This window comes from Pteropus vampyrus, unplaced genomic scaffold (assembly GCF_000151845.1).
Source record: "Pteropus vampyrus isolate Shadow unplaced genomic scaffold, Pvam_2.0 Scaffold182, whole genome shotgun sequence".
Lineage (NCBI taxonomy): Eukaryota > Metazoa > Chordata > Mammalia > Chiroptera > Pteropodidae > Pteropus > Pteropus vampyrus.
This window is the reverse complement of record NW_011888963.1, coordinates 3,293,630-3,299,629: the sequence shown is the minus strand read 5'-3', so window position 1 is coordinate 3,299,629 and position 6,000 is coordinate 3,293,630. Positions and strand designations below refer to the sequence as shown.

General features: G+C 36.4%; 1 protein-coding gene across 2 annotated transcripts in view; it reads left to right on the top strand.

Annotated features, from left to right (window-relative positions):
• RGS7BP (regulator of G protein signaling 7 binding protein) overlaps positions 1–6,000 on the top strand; it is a 98,951-nt gene that overhangs the window by 76,186 nt on the left and 16,765 nt on the right. The window lies entirely within an intron of this gene.

Here is a 6,000-nt window from a genome sequence, read left to right as displayed (position 1 = left end):
GGTACTGAAAGAGAAAAGAAAATATGGCTAAATATTAACAATTGTTGAAACTAGTATATTTGACAGTCTATTGTATTATTCTTGCAAGTTTGCTGTAGGTTTGCTAATTTTCAAAATAAAAAATGGGAAGAAATTGATTGCAAATGCCAATCAAATGCCAAAAAGATTAATATAAAAAGAACCCATACTTAGACATATTTAAGAGCCATTTCATAACTCAAAAATTTAAAGATAACATCTCAAAATTTTTTCAAAGAGCTGTTTTAAACAGGCTGTATACAAAGCATCCCTGGTTACAGATAGAAGATAAGAAAATATCATCCAAGTTCTGAGAGAAACTTAGCTAATTGTCTATATCCAGACAATTAGAATTTAAGTGTTAGGAGAGGGAGAGGGAGAGGGAGAGGGGGAGAGAGAAATATTTACGACTATACAAAGACTAAGAAATTTTGCATTCCACAGATCTCCTCTGAAGTAGTTAGTCAAGGATATGCTCTAACAAAATAAAAACTGAATCCAAAAAAGAGGAAGATATGGAAATTAAGAAATGGAGGTACACAAAGAAATTAGGACTCATAAATATACAGCATAACAGATATGAAACAATTATAAGAGAAAATCATATTCAACTTTATACTCTTAAAAAGGTTATTTAGTAGATGGTTTTCTAGACAAATGAATTAACAAAGTTAAGAAGAGCAAAATTTTTGAATAAACCATTAAACCTAGACAATACTGAAAAAGGAATCAATGATTCATCCCTTATTAAAGGTCCAAATCCCAGACAGTAGTAACTTATAGTTTCATTTGCAGTGGGTTCAAAAAAATTTTAAAGAACAATGAAGGAGAACTTTACTTATCAAATACTAAAACCATAATAATTAAAATATCATGAAACTGGCACAAAGATAAACAAATAAATAAATATGAAATAGAAGAGTGTGTCCAAAAATAGACCCATATTTGTATTGAAGCTTAATATACTAGAAAGAGCAGTAAGGTCAATAGGAAAGTCAGTAAATGGAGTTGAGGCAATTGGCTCTTCATATGAGCTAAAAATTTAGATTACTACATCATACCATACATAATAAATTACAGTGGAAATAAAGGGCTGACCATTTTAAAGCATTTTATTAGAAGAAAATACAGACAAGACATAAAGCCAAAGATATAAAGCAAAATGATGAACAGCTTTGACTGAAAAATATTCACTTATGAAAAAATACATTATAAACAAAATTAAAAGACATATGATAGGTTAAGAGATATAGGAAGTATATATAACAAATGATCAGCATCCATTATATTGTATCCATTATTGAAAGCGAGAATGTTTACAAATCAAGAAAGACAACCCCATTGTTTAAATGGGCAAATGACATGAATAGAAAATGTAGAAAAGAAATGCAAGTGGCCAATTAACAGATGAAAATAAATTTCATATCAATACTAATAAAGGAAATGAAAAATAAAACTGTAATATCTATTTCTCCCATCAGATTAAAGAAATTAATTGTTGATAATATGACATTCTAGCAAAGGTGTGAGGAAATGGGTCCTGTTGTTTACTGTTGATGAAAGTAAAGTATAAATTAGCATAGCCTTTTTAGAGGTCAATTTGGCAATATGTATAAAATACGAAACGTGAGTACATATACTTGTCCCAGTTTTCTACTTCGAAGGGTCTGTCCGATACAAATATTGGCATATTGTAGAGAAAAGGAACAAGTACAATCAAAATTCCTTACTTTGGAGTATTACCTCATCCATTTAACCCACTTCCCATTTAGAAAAAAAAGTGCAGCGCACTGCCCATGTTAATTTACTTTTACATAAACACATTCTTTGTGGCTAAAGAAAATCTGACTGGTTTTCGATGTGAAAATAAAATCCGAAAACTGTTCTTGGAGTTATTTCTAAACCGAACTTATCTCTAATCCTAATGTAACAGAAATCTATACATAAATTGGATTCATTGAATGAATCTTTGGCTAACAACCGTTCGAGAACGAGGTGAACATCATGTGTAGGAATGCTATGTTTTCTAAGATTTGACATTTTCAGCGATCGAGAATTACTATATTTTGTAAATGGAAATACCACTACTAAAAATAGAATGCTATAAGTAGAATGATGTCATTTGTTTCCAAAGACTATCGATATACTAGAGCAATGCAAAAATAATAATAAAAGCGAGATATTTCGTGGCAAACTTTGGTGGTAAGGTTAGGACTGTAATCCACGAGTTATTTTGGGGTAAACAGTGCAGCCACAAGCGCCGCTGGCAAGTATTCTCGGGGCAAGCGGGAAATGGGTTAAAAGCATTAAATAAATCAGAATGCCCTAACATGAAAGTATCTCTAACCATACTAATTTGGCAAAGCAAATTGGTTAACAACATATATAGTATAATTAATTTTTTAAATGCTATATATCTATTGAAATCCTACTATGTATAAGGCTTGGTTCTTGATAGTGGGTTTATAGAATTGAAGAAAACAAATAAAGTTCCTGCCCTCATAGATTTTACATGTTTAGTCTGGAGATGGGGAGATGAGGGGTTAGGGACAGCATACAATAAACTAGTTACCAACTATACAAACAAGGTAATTTCCGATAGTGATAAATTCTATGAAAGGAATAAACAAGTTCTACAGTGGGAAAGGGTGCCCAGCAAAAGTCAGTATTATCAGTAAATGAGAGCAATTATCTACTTGCGGAGTAAATTTGACCTCATGAATGTTCTGGAATTGAAAACCTCTTAAATTCATATTGACCTCTCTATCTTTTAAGACATTTCAGGCAGAGAAGATACAGTATGATCAAAATTCTGCAGAGAATTTTGCAAGTCTGACATCCAAGGTTTTCATTTCTGTTCACCCACATTAGCAGAGCTAAATCCAGAAGTCACTGAAAATGAGGAAAGGGAGGATATTACCCGCATTACAAGCTCATAGGTGTGTTTCAGGAATGCATGAATCATTATTTTACTCTGTAAAAGCTATAGAATGGTATTTGTCTTATGTAGGTAGAATTATTATAGGCAAGAAGTATAAACAAAGTGGTTGTGTATTGGATTCTATTGATGCCTTTGTTATAAAAGGTTTATATATGAAGAAGGTGGAGAGAGGACTCCAAGAAGAAACATCACACTAGCTTATGTCTTCCCCTGTTCCCATTGGAATAACAGCTTTGGGCTTGACAGCCAGTCAAGATGGTGTAGAAGGTAGACAATGTGCTTGCCCCCTCTCACAACCACATCAAAATGCAATGAAACTACAGAAAACCATCACTGGGAGCCACCTGAGGTCTGGCTGAACAGAAGTCCTACAACTGGGGACATACATAAAATGTCACCTCAAGTCTGGTAGGAGGGCAGAGCTGAGAAATGGCTGAGCCCACAACTGCATTTGGCAATGGAGAATCGGTAGGGTTACCTTGGCTGCAGAGACCCATCTCCACATTGAGCTCCCCAACCCAGGGGTTCAGTGCCAGGAAGAGAAGTCCCTACAATCTCTGGCTATGAAAATCAGTGGAGATTGTGGCTGTGTGAGACAAAGGGCCTCTGAAGTTGCAGACATTCCTCTTAAAAGGCCTACCCAGACTTACTAGGTGATGGACTCACTCTGAACTCCAGCTCTGGGGCAGCTACTTGAGAGATGCCAGGGACATACAAGGAGGTCTTGAATTGTCTGGCTTCAGGGCAAGGACTAGAGGGGTGGCTTTCTCCTGGACAGATGTGCTGGCAGCATCCATTGTTCCTTTGTTGAGCCTTCCCCCATCCCAGCTTGCAGACACAGGCTTCAGCCATATCTGAGTCTCCATCAACCTGGTTAACATAGGTCGCTCCACCCACACAATTTCCTGAGACCCCGCCCCTCCCAACTTGCTGGCCCACCCACGCTGCCTCCAGTGGTTTTTTTTCTCATACAAATCATCTATCAAATAGCTCATGCTTCAGACTTTCCTGAAATCTCTCAAAGGCTCACAAAACCCAAAGAAAGAGCATCTGGCTTCAGCATGCTCTGTACCTCTTGCCGAGTAGCTCTAAGGCCACCGCTAGCAGCAACTGGCCTTGATTCCTGGATTGGCCTCTCAAGGCACTTATAACCTCAACACTGGTGGCAGCCATCTGTGGATTGCTTGGTGATTCTTACCATGTGAAACTAAAGAATAAAATTAACAAACAAAACAGAAACAAACTCATAGATACAGAGAACATTTTGAGGGTTACTAGATGGGAGGGGGGTTGGAGGCGTGAGTTAAAAAGAAGAGATTAAGAAGTATGAATTGGTAGTTACAAAATAATCATGGAGATATAAAGTAAAGCATAAGAATAGAGTCGATAATATTGTAATAACTATGTATGGTGTTGGATGGGTACTAGATTTATCCAGGTTATCACTTTGTAAATTATACAAATGTCTAATCACTATGTTCTACACCTGAAACTAATATAATATCATATGCCAACTATAACTGAAAAATAAAAAATATTTTTTTAAAAAGCTTTGGGGTCTTTAGTGCTGACCAAAAGACAGGAGCCACTGTGGCCCCAAAACTAGGCAAAGCCCACAGAGAAGAGAATTCTATCTGTGCATGAATCTTCTTTGCTGCCCAAACCATACTCTTCTCTGAGGCATTTCGAACCCACAAGAATGTAACAGGAGCCATGTATGCTTTCAGATGGCCCTATCCTTCAGAGTTTTGAAAAGCAGAAAGCTGTTTTAGGGAAGCCCCCACCTCTTTGCCCCTCTCTCAGATCTCAGCTGTACTCGCTCAGACTCCCATCCTAAGGCTGACCCCTGCCCAGAGGTGGGTGGCAAATGGACTGCATTTGCTGTACTCTACCAGGAAGCACAATGCAAATGCTTTTACGAAGTCAACACCCTCCAACTGTGAAGTGGTAATATGCTAAATTATGAGCTTAATTAATTTCTACCCAACAGCATACCATAAAATTGGAAAAGCAATTCCATTACCCAGGATCAATGTGCATAAAGTACACACAAAAGGATTAAACATTCTCACCAGTAAATTTGTGTTTGTGCTTTGGCTGAATATTCAGAGGTCCATTTCTACTATAGGCTGATGAATGTTGTACAGTTAATTACCACTTCATTGTGTGTCTCTTCTTGTGTTGCTACCATATGGGTTATGAATTACAGGGATGAGATTTTTGCTCGTTTCCTTCAGATCAGGAATCAAAGGGGAAAGCTTTCTGTTAGTATTTACCATGAATACCCATCCTCTTCACAAGTTTGTTTCATTTTCTGTTTATTTGTTTTGTTTTTTTAAACATGCAAAAATGATTCCACCAAGATTAGGAAAACTGAGCTAAGAGGTAACCTGGTGTAGCTGTTGTCTTATGAGTATTCAATGACACGGGCTCTAGCAATTTCTTAACTAGTCTAGAGTTATATCTACATAATATGAATAAAACTGGCTATAAAAGAAATATACTTTTATTTGTTTTATTTATTTAGTATAGCCACCTTTTCTCCAGACTACATAATATTATATAGTAGCTTTGTAATTATTTGTATAATTTTTTAAAGTGTCTATCCAGCACTTTACGCTCCATGAGACAAACACTATATTTTTCTTTCACCTCTATATCTCTAGCATCAAGGCCAATACCTGGTACTTAGCTGATACTCAATAAATATTTGTAAGCCAATGATTGAATGAGTGAGTGAATGAATGACTGACAAAGCTAAGTTTAAAACGCAGTGTTCTGGCCTCACAGGCCACCTGGGCCATAGACTATAATTCCCATTTAATTTCATACAAATAATGGCTGAACCAACTTGGAGATTTGTTTCCAGAAAAATGTCGATTTATTCACTTGAGATCAGTCATGGTAAATATAAGTGGATTGGCAGTGCATCACTAAGGACTACCCAGTACATGGCACTTTAGTTGATGGCGCTTCATGGTTTCAACAGAAAAAGCTGGATTTTGAGGCCAGGCTCTTTCTTTATAAAAGGATATACTGAA